Below are 23,263 nucleotides of genomic sequence, written 5' to 3' on the forward strand. Positions count from 1 at the left end.
AAAGAGGGAATTCAGGGCCTCACACCTAATTAGTGGAGCCCTGCAGGCTGTGTCCCAGTTCGGGGTGTCCCAGCCCCAGGCTAGGCTGCATGAGAGCAGAGAGTGGGGGGGTGGGAGGAGCAGGCTTTGCCAGGGGTGCCAAAACTTCTGGCGAGTTGCTGGCGTTTTGGGGCATGTGGCTACATGGGAGTGATCTGATGGATAAAGCTCAGCAAGCCACGGTTAACAGAAATCTGTGATCGTATTTTGCTTGGTGTCACTTTAAGAAGCTGCTTTCACGCTATTGACTCTGTCCTAGATCCTGATCCCACCAACAGCTCTGCCTGTGGAGGGCTCCCGTGCACTGGCCTTTGTGGGATCGGGGCTTTGGTGAATGAATCCTGGAGCAGAAGCACGTGGCTCGGCCTCGCTCCTGACATTGGCACGGTTACATCTCAAACCTGGTTTCCACAGGACGTGTTCCTGGCTTAAGGTAAGAGAGAAAAGGATTCTTTGAACAACAAAAATCTTGTGGAGTGTTGCAGACGCTGAAAACTATGATCCTCATGATTTTTTTTTAAAAATCCCGTGTTACTAATGAATACATGGGAAATTGTTAAAACTGGAGGAACTTTACCGCGGGTGCTGTTTATTTCTTCGGCCTTTCAATTAGAGTTGGGTTCCAGACAGGTGATGGCCACGAAGTTTTAGAATTTGTTTGGGGAGAGGTATTGGAAACCATTATGGCCACATCTTTGTGATCTGGTGTAGTTCCAGCTCTTCCGAGGGCTCCCATTGACTCGTAGGTACCAAGCACTAAGTGTGGTGCTTAGGTGTTTTGGAGCAGGAAGACCTTATCTGCAAGCTCTTTGAAGCAGGGATCTGTCTGCAAACTCCGAAGCCCTGTGTCAATGTGCTCCAGGGCTTCTACTCTTGAGTTTTTGAGTCAGTTGGTCGGTCTCTCTCTCTCACACACACACACACACACACACCACCTCCCTCTGTTTCTACAGGGCTCTGTTGCATTGCACAGCCTGGGTCCTAGACCCTCATGTAAAATACCCATCACCAACCACTTGATGTTTTCCTTCCCTTCGTATTTCAGTGTTGTCACGTGTTTGCTTGTGGGTTGGTTTCCTGTCTGTGTTGCTTGATTCCTTATTTTTTACTGTTCTCTGTGTGCAGTATTCATCAAAGTAAGAGCTGACAACCCAGAGAAATTGTGTAAGCCTGGGCGAATGCCTTTTACTCTCCTTTCCAGTATCAGACAATATTCATGATATTTGCGATGAGAGCGTGACTATTTCTAATATCAGAGGGGTAGGGTATCTCGATCATCCAGGGGCCCCACTGGCTGTTTAGCAGGCTTCCTGCTTCTGATGTACTTAAAAAACATTTTGTTATTACCTTTGGAGTTTTTGGCTAGCTGTTCTTCAAACTCCTCTTTGGCTTTTCTTATTACACCCTTGCACTTAGTTTGGCAGTGATTGTGCTCCTTTCTATTTGCCTCACTAGGATTTGACTTCCATTTTTTAGAGGAAGTCTTTTTATCTCTCTCTCCTTTTACATGGTTGTTAAGCCACGGGGGCTCTTTTTTAGTTCTTTTACCGTGTTTCTTAATAAGAGGTATACATTGAAGTTGGGCCTCTATTATGGTGTCTTTAAAAAGCGCCCATGCAGCTTGCAGTGATTTCACTTTAGTCACTGTACCTTTTAACTTCTATTTAACTAACCCCCTCATTTTTTGAATAGTTCCCCCTTTTGAAATTAAATGCCACAGTATTGGGCTGTTGAGATGTTCTTCCCACCACAGGGATGTTGAATGCTATTGTATTATGGTCACTATTTCCAAGCGGTTCTGTTCTAGTTACCTCTTGGACCAGCTCCTGCGCTGCACTCAGGATTAAATCTAGAGTCGCCTCTCCCCTTGTGGGTTCCCGTCCCAGCTGCTCCGTGAAGCAGTCATTTAAAGTATCGAGAACTCTCACCCACCTTGTCACTCTAAGATCCTTGGACGGACCCAGCTACAACAGTGCAAACACCAAACTAAGTGCAATGCAGGAGGGAGTGTTGAGTTGAATGTTAGACTTGTTTCACTCGGCCAGTAAATAAGCCTTCCCCTGGTTGCAACTCAAAATACTGAGAATCAGAAAATGAAAGTCTGTGTAACAGACTTGCCAACTCTTATGATTGAATTGTGAGTGTTGTGAAATTTTGGGCTTTTAACAAATGTTTCCCATCAGCTCACAATAGCTGGCATCAACCTTGAAAATTGCCCCTTATCAATATGGCCGCATCTCCCATTGCTTTGAACTAGGCTCAAGTGCCCTCAGTCAAGATGTCAGCCATTTCCCTACAGTCTTTGCATGTGGAAGTGCTGATGCCTGTCACCCAATATACTGGAAATAAAATGAACGGCTCATATGGAATGTCCAGCATCTGTCACGGGGCAGGTCAAACCCAGGTGGGCAGGTCAAACCCAGGTGGGCAGATTGTGGGGTCGGCGATGAGGGACTGGTTGGGGATTATAACAGATATCTGTACCTCTCGCCAGAGTGTTTCCACCCTAACATCCTGCCGTGGCGGATGGGACCATAAAGGGCAACGTGATGGTTTATAAAGGTCATTGTGCAGTGGCAGGCTTGGGCTGGCGCGTACTTTCTACAGTAACTTACCAGTGGCGACCTCTCATCTGATATGAGGAGGAGCGATATTGCTCAGAACTGGGAGCCATGGGAGTGGAGTCGGACGCAGGGGGCTGGAGATGATACACATGGCGGCAGGTAACTGCGCATCCGGATCAGCGTCCTCATCGCATCACCCGCCGGTACCTGACAGCAATCAGGGAAGCTAATGATCCAACCAGTGAGCCGAATTCCACGAGCACCAGCTCAAGGAATCCCGGCCTTGTCACCGACAACCCCAATGTGCAGCCCGGTGACTTCCATGTCGTTGGTCCAGCTCTCACACCCAAGTGAATAGGCCTGATTACAATGGCAGTGTCTCTTGTTAAGCCTCTAAGGATCGTACACATTTTAGCTGGTGTGTCAGCACCACAGTTGGTATTGGCGCTGACTCCCTGGCTGCTCCGGGGCTGGAGCACCCACAGAAAAAAATTAGTGGGTGCTCTGCACCCACCAGGGAGATCAGCTGTTGGCAACCTCCAACCATCTATTTAGCATGCGCAGCAGCCCTCATCAGCTCTTTGGCCGGCTGCAGCCAATCAGCTGTTTGGCAGGAAGCCCCCACCTATCAGCTGTTTCCCCTGCAGCTGCTGAAGCTCCCAGTGGGCTCCCACAGCAGGCAGGTGTGAGTCAGGGCAGAGGGAGCTGGGCTGGGGGTGCCAGCAGCCAGGGCACCGCAGCTTCTGGGCTAGCTGCGGAGGGGTGGGCAGCCTCGGCAGGGGGCTGGGGGGAGATGGGCAGGCAGGTTCTCGGCTGGTCCCAGGGGGCTGCTGGGGGCAGTTTGGGCTGGAGGGGTTTCTCAAGGACTGAGCCATTCTCAGCCCACCCTGGTGTCTCCCCCAGGACCTGTGCTCCCCCTCCAGCCAGGAGAAACCAGCTGTGGACCCCCTTAGTGCTGGGCAGGGGCACAAACCAAAGGACATGGCTCCTTTAAGGAACGTTTTCCCTTGTTTCTGATGGGTGAAATTGGGCTGGGGGCAGCAGCTTGTCCCCTCCCCGTGCTCCGTCCAGCCAGTCGGGGGCGCCCAGACGTGGCCAAAGGTGCGAGGGGCTTCACTGCAGCCCCGGGTGCAAATGAGCCGCCTCCCCCAGCCCGGACCCCTCCCACTTGGGCTCTGGGAGCTCCCAACCCCTACGGTTCTGACCCCGGTCCCGGGGCTCCGCATCCCTTCCCCCGTGCGTGGGGGGCAGGAGGGGGCAACACTCCACCAGTGCTTCTAGCCGCATCCTCCCTGGCCGGCTCTCATGCCTGGGAACATGAGGCTGGCCCAGCTCAAAGCTGCCCCACCCCACCTCGCGGATCAAGCCTGCCTGAGGGGCTTTTCCTCCCAGAGAGGAAGTTCATCCCGCCCCCTCCTCCCCCCCCCATCAGGAAGGATTGATTTCCTCCCCCCGCAGCTCCCCGGGAATTCCTTCCATTGCATCCACCCCCTGGATCAGCTTCAAGTCAGGAGACGCGGCCTTGCTTCACCTTGGGGTTCTGAGGCCTGTAGAGCCTCCCCTCAGGCTGGGGGGGGGGGGGGGGGATCCTTTAGCATTGGGCCCGCCCAGGTCCCAGAAACCCAATAGAGACAGATGGTCTCCAGAAATATACCAGGGACCAAAGTAACCTGCACTTTCCTGGTTCACGTCCCTTCTCTCCTGTCTGACATGGGGTTACAACTGTCATTTTCTGGGCCTCCTCGACTGCCATTTTGATCAGCCCCAGGGACTATGTGAATACAGAGCATTGGCCAATGGGGTTGCTCGTGCCCCTGAGCGCTTCATTCAGACTCTGGTGCATAAATATCAGGCCTAATGACACCTGAGCTGTTGTGTTTCACAAGCGCAGCACCAGCGGTTCTTCTGTTCTTCACCTTGGGCCACCTGAGCTCCTCTTGCTTCAGGCTGCTGCAGTCTGGTGGAGGAAGCAACTCCTCCCCCCCCACCTTTGGCCATGGTCCCCCCAGGGCTCCCCTCCCAGAAAAGTTGCAGAGTGTGTGAGGGAGTCAGTGAGGGAGCTTCAGAGCGGGGCTGGGCCGCAGGCCTGGGGCCTGGGAGGAGCTGGAGCGACACAGCAGCCACGGCAGGATGAACGAAGGGGCCCCTAGGCCGGGCTGTTGGATTTAATTTCTCTCTCTGTCTCAGGGTGGCAGTTTCTGGGCTGGCCGCAGGGGTGCGGCTGGGGGGCGATGGATCTGCTTTCAGTGCATGGGGGGAGCAGGCACTAAACAGAGCCACCAGGAGGTGGGGGGGAGCAGAGCACGATGGGAAAAGGGACACAGGTGGAGACCAGAACTGGGAAACATCGGGAAGGGGAGATACCAGTGACAGACACACTGTCAGTAACTAGAAGGAAAGTGTATAAAGATGCTGAAACTCGCCTCCCCTCAGAGCTGGCAGAGCCCCCCTCCAGCACCCACCCCTCGCCCTTACGGCAGGAGGCGGCAGACAGGAGCGAGCAGCAGGTGGGAGGCATTTAGGGCAGGGGGTCGGCAAGAAGGAGGCATTCAGGGGTGTCTGGGGGGAGGGGGCAGGAAGAGGTGAGGAAGTTGGAAAGTTGAAGCTGGTAGGAGGGGAGGGGGCTTTTCCTAAGGGCGTTTTCTTCCCTTGATACTAAACGTCCTGGCAGGGCCGGCTCCAGACTCCAGCGCGGCAAGCACGCGCGTGGGGTGGCCCTTTCCCGGGGGGGCGGCAGGCTGGGCCGGCGGACCTGCCGCAGTCATGCCTGCGGGAGGTCCACCGGAGCCCCGGGACGACCGGACCTGCCACAGGCATGACTGCAGAGGGGGCACTCGTCCCGCGGCTCCAGTGGACCTCCCGCAGGCATGAGTGCGGAGGGTCCGCTGGTCCCGCGGCTCGGCTGGACCTCCCGCAGGCTTGCCTGCGGCAGCTCAACCGGAGCCGCCGGACCTGTGAACCGCCCGCAGCTGCGGGAGGTCCAGCCGAGCCGCACGACCAGCGGACCCTCCGCAGTCATGCCCCCGGGAGGTCCGCTGCTCCTGCGGCTCGGGGGCGCCTCCCGCGCATGACTGCTTGGGGCGGCCAAAAAGGTAGAGCCGCCCCTGCGTCCTGCCGTGCACCCCACCCACGTCTGTTACGCGTCCTCCAGCGCTTCAGAGCATTTTACTGGTGTGCTGGGGGTTTGCTTCCCACGATGCACGGGACAAGGCCGTTAATGAGTTTAAACTCCTCTTACTGCAAAGTAAAGACTGTTTTAATGACAATGACGGAGCCCCCTGACCTTCGGGCACTTTGGTCTATAAATGGGGAGCTCTATTTTCTCTTATTCCCATGATCAGGCTCTGGGATCCCTGCTGTGATGCGCTACGAGCCCAGTTCAGCACAGCCCGTGGGGGGAGAGGGATCTGCCCAGGAAACGAGACCCCCGCCATGTTATTTTGCAATGAGATATTGCACCAAGAATAGTGGACACGCAATAGACGGTAATTCAGACTTTCAGGTGGCAGAGGGGGCGATTGTGCTTGATTTGCACAGTTTAAAGCAGTAACAAGAATCAAGACCATGAACACAGCTAGGTTTGAAGATGCGAGTCCAGCCTGGGGGTCCCAGCTAGTCCTTGGGATGCCAGTGAGCCTGGGTAGGGGCTGGGGTAGGGCAGAGAGGCTGGCTGGATGGAAAGGGGCTGCGGACCTACTCCAGGGCTGAGTGAGGGTCTCTCCAGAGCCAGCTAGAGAGGGGTGAGGACCAGGGACAGAGAGTGGGGTCCCGGTGAGGTTCCCTATGGGACAAGGCCTGGAGCCCAAAAAGGGTTTTGGTGGGTGCACTGGGGCACTTTAACTGGGACATGGTATCTGGTGTGTGTGTTTGTGTAACACTCCCACACGCCCCAGAGCTGTGGTTGTACCATGTACATAATAATAACTACTGCTACTAACAGTGACTCCGACAACATTCCTACCTGCTCCGGCAGGGGACGCTCAGAGGAAGGCGCCAGGAACTGCATCGGCCTTTTCAGCTGCTACCATAACGCCAGGCCGGGTTTTGGGATTTCCTGCTGCATGTTGTAAACTCCGTCACCTCCGAGTCCTGAGGCCAATCCCCACACGTACCCTCCGGCCCCATCCACTGCCCCAGCACTGCTAGAACCCTCCTACCCCTCCCCGGCCATTGCCCAGTCACCAAATGGCTCATCCTAGTCCAGAACCTTCCCCATCCAGACACCCCCAGTGCCAACCTGTGCCCCCCTCAGCCCAATGGCTCTGACCGAGCCAGAGTCACCCCCTGCCCCCCACGTCCCCGAGGGTCTGTCCCCCCTCCACTGACTCCCTCTGCTCTGCCAGAATCTTTTGTGCCGGAGCCTTCCTGATTTTATCCCTACATGCTGCTTGTGGTGTTTTTTTATATTCATCCTTCATAATTTGACCTACTTTCCACTTTTTGTGTGACCCTTTTTTGAGTTTCAGGTAAAAATTTTTGAAATGTTCCTTCTGACATTTCAGAGTGGGTTGGTTCACAGTTTTGTTTCAAAACATCTTTTCATTTTTAAATTTTATCTTATTTTTAAGTCAAAAGCAGAATGGAACATTTTGATTTCATCAAAATGAAATGTGTTGGTTGACCCAAAATGAATTTTTTTTCAACATGTTCATTTAATGGGAAATTTCAATTTTTTCTTATTCTGATTCAGAATCAAAATAAATTCTGAAATGTCAGAACTTCCCATGGAACAGAAATTCTGTTTCAACCACCTCTGCTGAAAACATGACACGAGTGTTATCTAACGGCTCAGTAACGAGAAGGCAAATAAAAAAAATTAAATGTATTTTTTAATCTCTTTTTTTTGGCTTATTCATGATTTTTGAATGCATACTAATGGCAATACTGAATGTAGTTGAATGTTTCAAATAAATTAAGAAGCTGATTTAATGTGGCACTCTGTAGTTCTGGATTTTTTATTTAATTGTTTAGATAACTCGTAGGAAGTTTTTAAATGTTGCAACATACAGTAATAATACAATTACAATTATTATTTGTACTATTAGAAATGGATCTGATTAGACTGAGAACACCAGAACTTTGGCAAAGTTCCGGTCCAATCTAACTAACTTTGTAACTCTGATCTATTTCTAATTCCCATCAGATCCTGTTTTGAAATGTTTACAAATAATTTCTAACTATGATGGCTGAAGGAAAGTACCGTATAATGGCGTAGTTTTGGGCATAATTCTGCCAATACTGTTGGCCTCTACAAAGTTTTTGTGGGCGTGGAATGAGGGTTTTTGTGATTGGCTTTTATTTGGAAATGCTTTTATCTCCTCAGTGACTTGATTTACTTAATGCTGTTTAGGACAGCAGGGGGAAATATTTGTTTAAAGTCTAATCTGTACTGATGTAGGAGTTCAATATAGTCATTATTTATATACCTCTCTCCTATCTCCTTATATTTTCTCCTTTCCAGAACTGAAGGATCCCAGGGCCCAGCGAACACATCACAACAGATCAGCCAGGAGCCAGGAGGCTGCGGCAGACTGCGGCAGGCTGCGGGAAGGGCGGAGACCAGCTTCAGTCGGGAATAGACACATTGCTGAGCGAAGTGAAAGTGAAACTTATTTTTCTCTTCTCCCAGGTGCCATGGCCGCGAGAAGCCGGGTAAAAGATCTCCAGGAGGCTGTGATCTGTTCCGTTTGCCTGGCTTCTTTTAACGACCCGGTGATTCTCATCAAGTGTGGACACAATTTCTGCCGATCCTGCATCACTCAGTACTGCCAGGAGTCCAGAACCTCCCCCCCTTATCCCTGCCCTCAGTGCAGAGCCCCCTTCCAGGCAGGGGAGTTCCAGCCCAACCGGGAGCTGAGGAATGTCGTGGAAATAGCTAAAAATATCCCAGAGCCAAAAGGGAAGAAAGTGTGTGAAACACATGAGGCGCTTCTGCAACTCTTCTGTGAAGTGGATCAAACCCCGATCTGTGTGGTGTGCAGAGAGTCCCGCAGCCACAGAGACCACCCCGTGCTGCCTATCGAGGAGGCGGCCCAGGATTACCAGGTAAGAATTAGTCCTGTTTGCATGTGGGCCGCATCCCAGGCCAGACAGGCTGGAACAATCAGACCAGCCATCTGAGAACAGAAACCCAGCAAGGTCCTAAAACTAGCTTCCTACAATCACAAGGTAGAGAAACAAGGGATTTCATACAGGGAGATGCTGAGGAGACACGTTTTTAAGACCTGCTCTGCATATAGTTTTGGTACTGACCTGTGCTGGGGGACGGGGGGAGATTTTTTTTTTTAAACAAAAGAGTTATGTCAGCAACCCCCCCGCCCCAGTGCGGATACAAGTTGTGCTGGTATAAAGGTGCCTGATGCCAGGAAGGCCTGTTCCCCTTTCCATACAGGACTAGGCGATACACCGTTATAGAGGTGTAACTACACCCACGCCAGCAGGGCTGTATGGCTGTAATAGCACCAGGATGTGTAGAGCAGGGTATGACTTGTGCGCCCTAGAGCGAGGGCATCCCCTGTGCAGGGAAAAATCCCCGCGGGGGGCAGGAAACTCCCCCCGTTCCAGCTCACACAGTTTCCTTTTAATCCTTGCAGGGTGGGGGGAGCAGGGTTTGCTTCTCATACAGGATGGACAATGGCTGGGGGGCCTGGCCCATTCCAGCAGATTGCTTGAAAGCTGCGGCAGCAGGGGCAGGGCGCCCATATTTTAAAAATGGAGATCCAGGGTCCTGTTTTCCGGGGGGAAGGAGGCGGAGGATCAGGGAGGAGAACCCACCAGCTTCGGGAACTGGGGAAAAATTATGTCTGTTTCTTGCCATCTTTTCCTCCTCAGCCAGCAACACCCCCCTTGCTCCCTCTCCATAATAAAACCCAAGCCACGTTAAATAGCCTTTATAGCAGGGAGTCTCGAAAATGTAATGGATGTAACCACAGTGATTAATGTACAAGGATCAAGCTGCACTTTTTGGGAAGAATTGAAGATGCTACATGCCCCCAGTTTGTGTATCAATGGGTTAGCTCTGTTTGGACTGTATCCCAGTGGCTCCTCTCACTGACTCTCCCCGACATTCTCCGGCAATCCCAGTGCTTAGCAGGGGGGTCAGGAATTGGTTATGCGTAGGGGGAGGGGGGAAGATTATTTCTCAGGCCCATGTAGAAATGCCAAGGCCGGTGATATATCAAAACATGTCCTGCATGACAATGTGGTTCGGAGACTGCTCAGAAAAGTCGCAGTGAGCATGAGCGGAGTGTGAACACCTGTGCACTGAGGAAGTGAAGCCTCCGTCCAGCCCGTCCTTAGCTCAGTTTCCCTGTCCGGGAGGCCTAGATTCACAGTATTTACTTAGGTGCCTAAACCCCCGTTGGAGCCTCCACTGCAATTCACAAAACTCCTGCTGAGCCCTGGAGATGCCTAAACTCCCTCTGCCCATGTGCACTGCTGCCTCGCTCAAGGCAGCTAGGTGCCTGTCTCCCACCTGAGCCCCAGGGAAGATCAGCCTTAGGCCACCTAACTCCTGTGTGGGGCCTGGCCTGGTAGGTGGCCTTAGGGCCCTCAGGCAAGTTTACACACAGAAAACTTCCCTCATCATTTTTAGCCCAGTGTTTAGAGCACTCACCTGGGACATGGGCGATCACAGGTTCAAGTCCCTCTTCCATCTGGTGAGGAGCCGGGATTTGAACAGGGATCTGCCACCTCTCTAGGGGATGTGCTGAGGTGGGGCTCCCTCCATCTCTCCTGCTGAAGCTGCCTCACTGGGGATAAATACTTCGAGAGTCATTTGCGGGGGAGAGAGAGACCGCGAGCATGAGAAGGACTGTACAGTCGTGTGGTTAGAGCACTCGCCCATTTTATTATGCATTTAATATTCTTGACAATATAAATAAAATGGGGGAAAATCCTCCAAAAGCAACCAAATCTAGACCAGTTTTTCTTTTGTTAGGAACAAATTCGGAGCCATTTGGAGAGTTTGAAGAAAGAGAGAGACGATATTCAGTCGTATAAATCAAGTGGGGAAAAAACAAGCCAGGAACTACTGGTAGGTGCCGTTCTTTCTCAGAGGCAAATGTGCACTGGGACGTTATTGATACTCTGCTTAGTCTAACAGAAGGAGAACAGTGAGCAACATCTTCCCTTCCGTGAAAGATTATTGCTTTTTATTCTCCTTGTAAAGAAAAACTGTTCTGCTTTAATCGAGTATAAACAGGAAAATGGAGCATTAAGGAAAGAGTTTTAATAATCCAGGTATCAGAGGGGAGCCGTGTTAGTCTGGATCTGTAAAAGCGGCAAAGAGTCCTGTGGCACCTTATAGACTAACAGACGTATCGGAGCATGAGCTTTCGTGGGTGATACCCACTTCGTCGGATGCATTCCCTTAGATACTCCAGTTTCCCAGTATCACCACCGGTGGCACTCGTTATGGGGATGAACGGTTATGAAAACCGATACTCCAGTACAAGAGAAAAGGTTGTCTCGATCCCAAAGGACCAAGCCCCAGACCCAGGTCAATATACAAATCAGATCTTACCCACAAATCACACTGTTGCCAATGCTTTAGAATCTAAAGGTTTAATCATAAAAGGAAAAATGTATAGGTGAGAGCTAGAACTGGTTAAATGGAGTCAGTTACATAGAGTACTAGCAAAGTTCAAGGTTCAGGCTTGTAGCAGTGATAGAATAAATTGCAGGTTAAAAGCAAGTCTCTGGAGTATATCCCCCGCTGGGATGAGCCATCAGTCCTTTGTGAGAGCTTCCGTTTGTAGCAAAGTCCCTCCAGAGGTAAGAAGCAGGACTGAAGACCAGATGGAGGAGCTGCAGCAGCTTTTTAGTCATTTGCCATGTGGTCTCTGCTTTCTTTGTCCCAAGGACAAGCTGTCCATCCCATGGCCTGGAAAAACCTCGGAGTTCTGTCCATAGGCAGGTCCCTGCATACCTTGCTGAGTCACAAGGTGTGTCTGCCTTCCCTCAATGGGTCAGTTGTACAGCTGATGGTTCTTAAAGGGCCATCAAGCAGGCTAGGCAGAGCTGACACCAAGTTGTCTGGGGTGTCACCCAGAAGCACAGCATAAGTTTGAAATACAGACTGTTTGGGTTCAACTGTTTGCTCCCCAGAAGTAATCCTGGCCTGTCCCGTTCTGGATCCCACACCTGCTGTCCTTCCTGTTATTTGAAGGATCTGGTTTTCTGGACACCACTGATAAGAGAATATCCTAATAATGCAAGATATATTCCTATTCTAAACACCAGTTAGGATTCTAGAAAATCCACTGGAAAATCATCTGTCTATTGAGCATGGAGTACGTTCTCCATAAAATATCAGGAGTTAAATTCTGTGGGGTTGCAATGACATGCTCCCATGTGCATACATGAGGCTTTATAAAATAATCCATGACTCACTGCATGTTCCTGTTCTTGACCTGAGCTTTCCCTGTTCGTACCTCTTCGTTTCAGAAACAGCTGGAAACTGAGAAGCAGAAGATTGTGGCTGAATTTCAGCAACTGCACCAGTTTCTGGAGGAACAAGAGCGACTCCTGCTGGCCCATCTGGAAGAGCTGAATAAGGAAATTGAAAAGGGGAGGGCTGAGTATGTTGCCAAACTGTCTGAGGAACTATCCTCTTTCAGTTCCCTGATCAGTGAGATGGAGCAGAAGTGCCAGCAGCCAGCGAGTGAATTCCTGCAGGTGAGACGGTGTTAGAAACACCCCAGAACCTTTCTCAGGGCAGAAAGTCTCCTAACTCTTCACTTTTGAAGTGTAGGAGTGAATGATCAGAACATACAGTATTGCTACAATATACATTATTTTTCCTTAAGGGCTTGATAAAATGCCCATTAAAGTCAATGGAAATGTACTTCTTGAGTACAATGAGCGTTGGATCGAGTCTAAATGAAAAGATTCTTCTTTTGAATTCTACTGGGAGACGACTCCTCCAAAAATGGCCAACTCCAAATTCTGTTCTGTCTCCTAATGCAAGAACAAAGGGATATTCAATATAATTAGCAGCAAAGAGTCCTGTGGCACCTTATAGACTAACACGCTCGTGCTCCAATACGTCTGTTAGTCTATAAGGTGCCACAGGACTCATAGATTCTAGGACTGGAAGGGACCTTGAGAGGTCCTCGAGTCCAGTCCCCTGCCCTCATGGCAGGACCAAACACTGTCTACCCCTTCCTGGAGAGACATTTCTCTAACCTGCTCTTAAATATCTCCAGAGATGGAGATGCCACAACCTCCCTAGACATTTTATTCCAGTGTTTAACCACCCTGACAGTTAGGAACTTTTCCCTAATGTCCAACCTAAACCTCCCTTGCAGCAGTTTAAGCCCATTGCTTCTTGTTCTATCCTTAGAGGGGAAGGTGAACAAGTTTTCTCCCTCCTCCTTATCACAACCTTTTAGATCCCTGAAAACTGCTATCATGCCCCTCTCAGTCTTCTCTTTTCCAAATTAAACAAACCCAATTCTTGACTCTTTGCTGCTTTTACAGATCCGGACTAACACAGCTCCCCTCTGATACTCAATAAAATTAGGTGACAAATTCAAAACTGATCCAACTAACACTTTTTCACACATCACGTAGTTAGACTGTGGAACTCATTGCCACCGGATGTCATTGAGACCAAGCATTTAGCAAAACTCAAAAAGTGATCAGACATTGATATGGATAACACAGTATCCAGAGTGATATTAAACCTCATTCATCACAAGACTGAGCCCTCTGATTCCATGTGCCGGGTGGTTATTCAGCTGCTGTTACACAGAGAGCTAGTGTGCCTCCATGTATAAACTTCCTGGCCCAGATCCTGAACTTACAGCACTTTTCCAAAGGAGCAAAAGCAGCACATTCAAAGTTTTTGTTTGTGTTAATAAATAAATATTTTCACTTTGAACCTCAAACTGTGAAGACCAAGTGAGTCCCCTCCAGAGCAGGAGGGATCCTTAGTGTGAGAGCTGGGACTGAATTTCCTTTTCTCTCTCCCCTCTAGGACATCAAAGGCACCTTGAGCAGGTAGGTGGCTCCTTCTCACTCTCCCTTTCACTTCCCAGTGCAGGGAAGGGATTTTAGACATGAGACCTGGCTCCCCACGGCCCAGCAGTGCAGAGTGTGGGGCTGGTTCCCAATCTCCCTCCGTTACATCTAATCTCGGGGCTGTTGTCATTGTGACCAGACTCCAGAATAGAGCAGCCTGAGAAAAGAGTGATTGACCTACAGACAGGGGTGTTATTTGTAGTGTGGCTGGTGGAACGGAGACCTCAGGAGATCGGGGATGGAGAACGAGTTTTTCATTTCTAGGTCATAGACTCCAAACCCCACCCAGGTCGGGCCTAGGTACCAAGGCAGAGAGCAGCGCTCGCCCACTTTTAGAAGTGATGGAGCCACGGCCCCCCTGTTCTGGTGCCCTGTCCGGAGATGAAGAATCCACCACTTCTCTTGGCAGTTCCTGCCAATGGTTAATGCACCCGCACTGCTAACAATGTCTGTCTGATTCCCATGGGCATTTCTCTGCCTTTAGCTTCCAGCCATTGGTCCTTGTTCTGCCTTTGTTTGCTAAACTGAGGAGCCCTTTAGTGCCAAGTCTGTTCTCCCCGTGACGGTGTTTATACCCCACACTCAAGTGCCAGGGTTCTCTCAGTGTGAGGCATTTTCACCAGTCCTCAAATCAGATTTGTGGGTCTTCTCTGCACCGGCTCCACTTTTTCAACGTCCATTTTAAAATTTCCTCTCCTGGAATTGACACCTCCTCATCTGTGATTGGGAGTGGAGCACATCCCCCCTGATCGAATTGGCCCTGTGAACACTGGCTCTCCTCTTGTGAGATAACTCCCTTCTCTTCATGTGCCAGTGTATTTATGCCCACAGCAGCTGTAACTTTCACTCCAGGCATCTGAAGAAGTGGGGTTTTTACCCACGAAAGCTTATGCTCAAATAAATCTGTTAGTCTTTAAGGTGCCAGCGGACTCCTTGTCATTTTAAAATGGGGACCCCAGAACTGGATGCAGTTTTCCCCTATCGGTCTCACCAGAATGAAGGGGAAGCTTGTAGTGTCACAGCTGGGATTGGACCTGTTCCTGGGGCAACAGAGAATTTAACCTCCAGGATCTGCTGAGCTACAGCCATTCACTAGAGTAAAATACATGTTAGTAAAACACAAACATGACCGAACTCCACAGCGAGTAACACTGGGTTGTTCTTCAGATGCGAGAGGGAGAAGTTTCAGAACCCAGGGGCCTTTTCTTCTGAACTGAAATGGAGAATCGGGGAATCTTCTCAAGCAAATGTATCTCTGGAGACCATAGTGAAGAAATTCAAAGGTAATAACCAGTCACCTGGGGAATTTTCTCACCTATGTTACACTGATAACAGACAGAGCTGGGGAAATCTCTTGGGGACAATGATTGTGGATGGAGATAGTCAGCTAATCATTTGGAAGCTATGAATTCCCTACCCAGCTCTCAGTAGGGCCCACACACACTGGGTTAGGGGGCTGCATTCGGACTCCCTGGGGGTAGGGGTGAAAGTAACTTAAAGGACTTGCTGGTACTCTGGAATCCTGAGGAGGGGCGTGGCCTCCACCAGAAGAGGCGGAGCCTTTAAATCCCCAGGCCCTTTAAATCAGTATTTAAAGGGCCCGGGGCTAGGGCTGTGGTAGCAGCAGCTGGGAGCCTGATAACAGTCTTTAAATCACCCCCTGAGCTCCCAGCTGCAGAGGTGGCTGGGAGCCCTGGGATTCAGGAGCATTTTAAATGGGGGGATTTAAAGGGCCTGGGTCTCCGGCTGCCGCTACCCTCCAGGGTCCTTTAAATCTTCTCCGGAGCCCTGCTGCTGGAGCCCAGGGTGGTAGAGGCAGCGGGAGCCCCAAATCCTTTAAATAGCCACCAGAGCCCTGCCACCACTACCCCAGGGCTCCGGCAGTGGGGCTCTGGGCTCCAGCCCTTTAAATTGCTGCCTCAGGAAGCCGCTCCACCCCGGTATGGCTCACCAGCTCTTGCCGGCAGGGGTGGCAGGTTTGTAGAAATTTGGGTGGTGCCCAGAACCTGCCCCTGCCCAAACTCTGCCCCCCTAAACTCCATGCCCCACCTGCCCAAGACTCTGGGAGGGAGTTTGGGTGGGGGAGGAGGTCTGGGGTGCAGGCCCTGGGCTGGGGTAGGGGACTGGGGTGCAGGGTGCAGGCTCTGGGAGGGAGCTTGGAGATAAGAGGGGTAGTGGAGTGAGGGGGTGCAGGGGTGGGGGCTGTGGGGTGAGGCCGGGGTGGATTTGGGATGTGGCTGGGGATGAGGGGTTTGGGGTGTGGGAGGGGACTCAGGGCTGAGGCAGAGGGTTAGGGTGCAGCGGGATGAGGGCTCTGTCTGGGGCTTGAGATGAGGGGTTTGGGGTGTTGGAGAGGCTCAGGGCTAGGAGAGAAGGTTGAGGTGCAGGGGGGATGAGGGCTCTGGCTGGGGGTGTGGGCTCTGGGGTGGGTCCAGGCTGGGGATGAGTTTGGGGTGCAGACAGGCTCCCCTGGGACTGGAGCGAGAGAGAATGATTCCCCCCAGCCCTCTCCCTGCTGGCAGCAGCGAGCTCTGGGGTAGGGACCCCCTTCTCCCCCACCCCGGCAGCACACTCACCCCCCCCCATCACTGCACATGCTCCTAGGGCCCCTCTCAAGTCCAGGAAGCCCCCTCGCCTCCCCTGTGGTGGGTGCCATGGCGGGGGGGGGGGGGAATCTGCCATCACATGTGCGCCTCCTCCCCTGCTGCTGCCCCTCACTGGGGCTGCCCCTTGCCCAGCGTGGGGAAGAGCAGTGACTGCGGGCAGGGGGGCGGCTGTACCGGTGGAGGGTCCCACTGGAAAATGAAAGGGTCCGAGGGGGAAGGCAGCCTGCCCTGGCAGTAGTGGAGGGGGCACTAGGACCCTGTGGTGCCAGTTAATGCAGGCAGGCAGCATGGAGCTGCAGGGGATGGGGAGAGACAAATGCTCTGCTCCGGGACCCAGGGAGGTGCATGGGGGCAGCAAAGGGGGGCCGGGGCACACTCAGGGGAGGTGCAGGGGGGCAGCAGGGGGGAGACATTCGTGGAGCCGGGCTCCTGGACCCTCAATTTTGCTGGAGCCGGAGGTGGAGTCAGAGAGGGAGAGAATGCTCCATTTTCTTGCCGGTAGCTACTGCACTTTTTCTTACTGGTCCTCCGTACCGGCCCGTACCCGCTTACTGTCACCTCTGCCTGGGGGTTTCCTTTCCTAGCAGCTGTGAACCTTAACCTGAGCTTCAGCTTCCTGCTGAATTCACTGTTTCTGGAGTGTGTTTGTTTGGATTGTTTGTCTGCAAGGCCTCTGGTGTCACCACAGTCCCTCTCTTGCTTCAGAGCAGGGCTATTTTCTATCACAGGCCATTGAGCCACAGAAAAAAATCAATCACGGGCCACTCACCTGCGGGAGGGCAGGGGACATGAAGGCTCTGGGCTTCCCCTCGCAGCAGGTCAAGGTGGTGCTCACGGTCCAGCCCCACGGTGGGTGTGGAGATCATAGAATCATAGAATCATAGAATTCAGGATCAGAAGGGACCATTATGATCATCTAGTCTGACCTCCTGCAAGATGCAGGCCACATAAGCCTATCCACCCACTCCTTAAGCAAGCGACCCCTGCCCCATGCTTCGGAGGAAGGCGAAAAACCTCCAGGGCCACTGCCAATCTACCCTGGAGGAAAATTCCTTCCCGACCCCAATATGGCGATCAGCTGAACCCCGAGCATGCGGGCAAGACTCTCCAGCCAGACCCTCTGGAAAAAGGCTAACAATATCCTATCATTGACCCATTGTACTAATTACCAGTGTGGCACTTAATTGACCTATTGATAAGCCCGTTATCCTATCATAGCATCTCCTCCATAAACTTATCTAGCTTAATCTTAAAGTCATGGAGGTCCTTCGCCCCCACTGTTTCCCTCGGTAGGCTGTTCCAGAATTGCACTCCTCTGATGGTTAGAAACCTTCGTCTAATTTCAAGCCTAAATTTCCTGACTGACAATTTATATCCGTTTGTCCTCGTGTCCACATTAGCACTGAGCTGAAATAATTCCTCTCCTTCCCTGGTATTTATCCCTCTGATATATTTAAAGAGTGCAATCATATCTCCTCTTATCCTTCTTTTGTGAGATAGTGGCGCTGGAACAATTTTTACAGTGGGGGGCGCTGAAAGCCAGTGGTCCCCAAACTTTTTACTGGCTCCCCCCTTACCCCTGTCTGTGCCCCCTCTCCCCGGAACTGGGGCCAAGACTGGGCCGTGGCTCCGGGAGGGGGGGCGAGATGTCGACAGGGGTAAGAGGGCTGAGGCTGGGACCACAGCTGGGGGCGGGAGCAGAGTCCCTGGTGCAGGGCCAGCTGACGGGACCCCGCGTGCGGTGCCAGGGGCAGAGCCCTGGGCGGGGGTCCAGCAGCCAGCTGGGACCCTGGGCGTAGGGCCAGCGGCTGGGACCCCGCACAAAACCTGGGGGTGTTGCAGAACCCGCCGCACTCCTAGTTCCCACGGCTCTGCGCAGAGGCTCGGGGCTTCAGTACTCGGGGCTCCAACTCTGCGGGGGGAGGCTGCCGGCCCGGATGAAATTTAGCAACAGGCCGGATCTGGCCCATGAGCCGTAGGTTCCCCACCCCTGCTTTAGAGATTCTCCACCTTTTATCCTCCTGAGCTGGAGAGAATGAGACCCCCAGTTTTACTAAGTACTAATGGTTCAGGGGCAGATTTAAAGTTGATTAAATGCTAATCAGTGACAAAGTTTCTGTGTATTGGTCTGTCTGTGAATGATGTGTTGGTTTCAGAGAAGTTAAACACCTGTGACTGGCCCGTGTCCACTGACTCTGGCTCACGAGGTTCGGGCTCGGGCTGGAGCCTGGGCTCTGCAACCCTCTCCCGTCACAGGGTCCCAAAGCCCATGCTTCTGCCCAAGCCTGAGCATCTACCCCGCAATTAAACAACCCCATTGCCTGAGCCCTGCGACCCCAAGTCAGCTGCCATGGGCCAGCCACAGCTGTGTAATTGCTGGTAAAACATCTCTGGGTCTGTCATGTCACCTTAGGTTGTGTCCTTAGTTTTTAATGTTTCTGGTTATTTTTAGTGAGGTGTGTAACGGTTTGTATTGGTCTGAATTGCACTTAACCTCCTTCACTAGAACTTCATAAAGTTTGTTTTCTTTTCATTTTGCTTTTGTGTTAGAACATTAACAATGTGAATATATCCCTAAACACGACAACCTGATATTTCGTCTTTTTCCCCCATTTTCTTCCTCTAGACTCACTGTCGTCTAGACTGCGGTTGGACAAAGGCAAATTTCTGGGATCAAAGCGGGAGTGAAAACTTTCCTATGAATTATGGTGGCTCCTTGGCAGCACCATAGTTCAGGTTTTGTTTCTGAGCAACATATTCCTGGTGGCTGCCCAGATCTTTCCTAAAAACAGAAAAGTCGATTCTTTTCTCTCTTAGAATTTAGAATTAAGCCTCACTCATGATCTCGCGCTAGAACTCTCAGCTGTAGCTCATAAAAAATCCCGATATTTGAGAGCTCTAAAAACGAGGCTGAATTTTACTTAGAAATCCTGTCAGCTGCCCTGGGCGCGGCTGGGGCTCCCGCTGTCACCACCCCAGTGCGGCTGCTCCCCTGCCAGCCTGGGAAGTGGGACAGGGGCCCCCACTGTTGCCCCCAGGCATAGGGAGGGTGAAGAGCCCCGGGAGGAGCAGAGGTGGGGCCGTGAGGCTTTATTATGGCCTGGGGGCTGCAGGGGGCCTGAAGTGATTGGGGGGCTGATGGGCTGGGGGCTGTATTGCTGGTGGGTTCTGAGCAGAGAGGGTGAGTGCTGGGAGGATGAACTGAGGGGGGTGGGGTCGGGGTGCTGAACTGATGGGGGGTGATGATGGGGGCTGGGGGCTGAATTGAGGGGGTTGGATGGGGACAGAGCTGATGGGGGCTGGGGGACAGGATTAATTGCTGGGCAGGAGATGGGCAGATGGGGGGTGAGAGCTCCTGCACCAGGAGCCAGAATCCCCTTCTCCAGGACAGGTGGGAGAGTGGGCAGCACTGACTGTCACATGCACAACCCTGGGGAGGGGCCAGGGGGGTTCAAACACCAAGAGACTGAGCTAAAAACCACAACAGAATCCTTTAAAATGTCCTGATTGTTGGGCCAGTCTCATGAGATTTGATCCCTTGACGTCGGCAATACTGTACTAGCCATTGCTTAGCCGTGGGGCCAGCAGTGCGGGGTTTGGAAAGTCCCCGATAGACCAGCACAAGCCGAGCAGCCATTCAGTGAGTGTGCGGTGTCCTCACCCACCCGCAGCTACACACAGTCATGGGGGGCTGGTGGGGTTACTATGAAAGCAGGTTTCTAGTGCTCAGCTGGCTGATCGCTAGGCGGGAGGGGGCTCTGCAAGGAGACGGGCTGTGACGAGTTGCATCATTGGACAGGGGGACGTTGGATTCCCTGTGATCTGCTGGGAGCCTCCTGTGCTGCCAGGGTCTCTGATCACGTCTGTGGGGAGAGGTGGGGGCAGGTGGGGAAAGGTTCCAGGGCCTGACTGTCAGGCCCTTTCGTGCTGCTCTGTCAGAGCAAAGGGGCCTTGATGTGCTGGAAACAGACCCCAGAAAATAGCTCCGGTGCAGTGGAGCCCCCCCCATTTCCCCCCCCGTCCGTGTGAAGTTGGCACAGGGGCTCCACAGCAACTCTGCCCCCAGCCGTTATTGTAGCAGTGGGCTGGGGCCAGGCTGGGGCCAGGGCCGGCCCTAGGGGGGTGCGGGGTCTGGGGCGGAAGTGACGGATTCGTCTCCTCTGGGACCGACCGCGCCAGCCAATCGCACCAGCCCGCGGGGCCCCCAAAGCGCAGGGCCCGGCGCGGTCGCCCCGATTCGCCTTCCCCAGGGGGCGGCTCTGCTGGGGGCACAGAGAGGAGGCATCACACTCTGGCTGCTCTCTGCTTCGCAGCCCTGAGGCCCCTGGAGCGAGGGGCCAGGCAGACTGAAGGAAGGACAAAGGTGGCTTAAAACCAGCTCCCTCTGACCCCCCTCGTCTCCCCCCCAGCACAAGGATGGAATCGCTGAGACTCAGACTCGGGGTCTGGGGCCTGGCTCAGCTGAGCTGATCCTTTCGCTCTGTCCCTGAACTGGCTCTGTCAGGGTGTGAATCCCCCCGGCCCGTGGCTGAGATCTCAGCGCTGCTCCCCGTGCAGAGCTGGGTAAATCCGGGAGGGGGGAGGTTGCCTGGTTCACCCCCCAGCTGGGGCAGGTTCTGTCACTGACACGATCAGACCCTCCCCGAGGGCTGAGCTCTGCCCCTCACGCTCTGATTCTCTCTCTGCAGCGAACGTGACTCTGGATCCAGACACGGCCCATCCCGAGCTCATCCTGTCTGCGGATCGGAGAAGTGTGAGATGGGAACTCAGACGGCAGCACCTGCCCAAGAACCCTGAGAGATTTTACAGTTCGCCCTGTGTGCTGGGCTGTGAGGGATTCACCTCGGGCCGACACTACTGGGAGGTGGAGGTGGGGAGGGGGGGGAGTCTGTGATGTGGGGGTGGCCAGAGAGTCTGTGAGCAGGAAGGGATGGATCAGCCTTAGCCCCGAGCAGGGGGTCTGGGCTGTGTGGTGCAGTGAGGATCGGTACTGGGCTCTCACATCCCCTGCGCAGAGCATCCCCTTCCCCCCGAGCCGGGCGCCCCGCAGGATCCGGGTGTATCTGGACTATGAACAGGGGCTGGTGGCGTTTTTCGATGCTGGTACCGGGGACCCGATCGTCACTTTCCCGCCGGCCTCTTTCACCGGGGAGAGAATCCGCCCGTTCATCCGGGCTGGGGTTAGTGTGCGGCTCCTCTAGCCCCCACCCCCGATCTCTATGACCCTGGTGGACTGGGGTGAAGGGGGGGGGGTGACGCTCTACCTGTAGCTCTATGGCGGTGGAGGTCTGTGTGGCGCTCTAGGATCAGACTCTGTGCTCCTGGGAGGCCAATTCTGTGTGCAGTGTGTTGGGGGGTCCCACCAAGGAAGGAGGGAGCCCCCCTGTGGGAAGGACCCTGCCGAGGGCCAGAAGAGACCCCTCAACTGGGGGAGGGGCTGGGGGAGGGGAGAGCAGGGGGGGAGCTTGGCTGAAGGGGCTGGTGGGAAGGGAGGGGGGGAGGGATCTGGCTGGGGGGAGGGGGGAGCAGGGGGGAGCCTGGCTGAAGTGGCTGGGGGGAGGGGAGAGCGGGGGGGGGAGGGCCTGGCGGGAGAGGGGGCTGGAGGGGGCAGCCCAGAGGGCAAACCAGGCGCCAGGCGGGGGAGGTTCCCAGGAGACCAGGGGCAGGTGTCGCAGGGGAAGCAGAGCTGGGCAGGGAGGACCCAGCTGCACAGACAACGTCCTGCCCCTTGGCTTGGGGTGCACAGAGGCTGGGGACCCGTCGGGCCCCCCAGGGTTCCCCCAATCAGAGCCCAGGACTGGAGTCCTCTGCTCCCCTTCAGCGGCTCTTCCAGCTGCGTTAGCAGGACACTGGGTGGGGGGTTCGGACTGACGAGCTCCTAAGCGCCCGGGGGGCAGCGTTTGAGTCTCGCCAACTGTTGAGAACAGGCCACTTCCACCTTAATTGAATTGGCTCGTTAGCACTGAGCCCCCACTCGATCCGGCAGCTCCCCCCTGTTCACGTGCCGTGTGTTTATACCTCCCCCCTGTATGTTCCACTCCCTGCAGCCGATGAAGGGGGTTTAGCCCACGAAAGCTTCTGCCCAATAAACGTGTTGGTCTCTAAGGTGCCACAAGGACTCCGCGCTGTTTTTGCTGGGACACACTAACACAGCGACCGCTCTGAACCCCTCTGAGATCTGTGGTTCCTGACACAGATGCAAGGGAGGATCAGACACAGGGGGTTGGGGGGTGCAGGCTCTGGGAGGGGGTTGGAGGGGGGTTGGGGCGGGAGGGGGTGGGGGTGCAGGCTCTGGGAGCGGGTTTGGGGGCGGGAGGGGGTGGGGGTGCGGGCTCTGGGAGGGGGCCGGGGGGGCGGCGGAGGCTCCAAGGCGGAGCGGGTCTGGGGGCCTCCGCGCGCTGCTGGCCCCAGGCCCAGCCCTGCAGCTTCCCATTGGCCGCAGGGGCTCTCGGGGTGGGGGCAGCACACGGAGGCCCAGCCCCGCCCCGGAGCTGGCAGACCCATGGAGCGAGCCGGCAGAGCCTGTGCGGGGCAGCGCCCGGGGGCAGCAGGTGGGGCCAAGCGAGAGACCCGGCCCCAAAATGGCTGGCGCCCCACGGGCCACATTGGGGAGGCTCACGGGCCGGGAACTTGAGCCCCCTGCAGTAGAACATGATACTGGGGAGAGAGGGGGGGGAGGGGGGACAAAGAGGGAATTCAGGGCCTCACACCTAATTAGTGGAGCCCTGCAGGCTGTGTCCCAGTTCGGGGTGTCCCAGCCCCAGGCTAGGCTGGATGAGAGCAGAGAGTGGTGGGGTGGGGGGGAGCAGGCTTTGCCAGGGGTGCCAAAACTTCTGGCGAGTTGCTGGCGTTTTGGGGTATGGGCGGGGGGTGGGTGGCTACGTGGGAGTGATCTGATGGATAAAGCTCAGCAAGCCACGGTTAACAGAAATCTGTGATCGTATTTTGCTTGGTGTCACTTTAAGAAGCTGCTTTCACGCTATTGACTCTGTCCTAGATCCTGATCCCACCAACAGCTCTGCCTGTGCA

At 53.9% G+C, this 23,263-nt stretch overlaps 1 protein-coding gene and 1 pseudogene across 1 annotated transcript in view; both read left to right on the top strand.

Moving 5' to 3' along the window:
* The window catches only part of LOC123344897 (C-type lectin domain family 2 member D-like), an 83,297-nt gene that overhangs the window by 38,439 nt on the left and 21,595 nt on the right, over positions 1-23,263 (top strand). The window lies entirely within an intron of this gene.
* On the top strand, positions 136-21,649 carry LOC123344862 (annotated as a pseudogene).

The sequence above is a fragment of the Mauremys mutica genome, chromosome 12 (assembly GCF_020497125.1).
Source record: "Mauremys mutica isolate MM-2020 ecotype Southern chromosome 12, ASM2049712v1, whole genome shotgun sequence".
Classification (NCBI taxonomy): Eukaryota; Metazoa; Chordata; order Testudines; family Geoemydidae; genus Mauremys; species Mauremys mutica.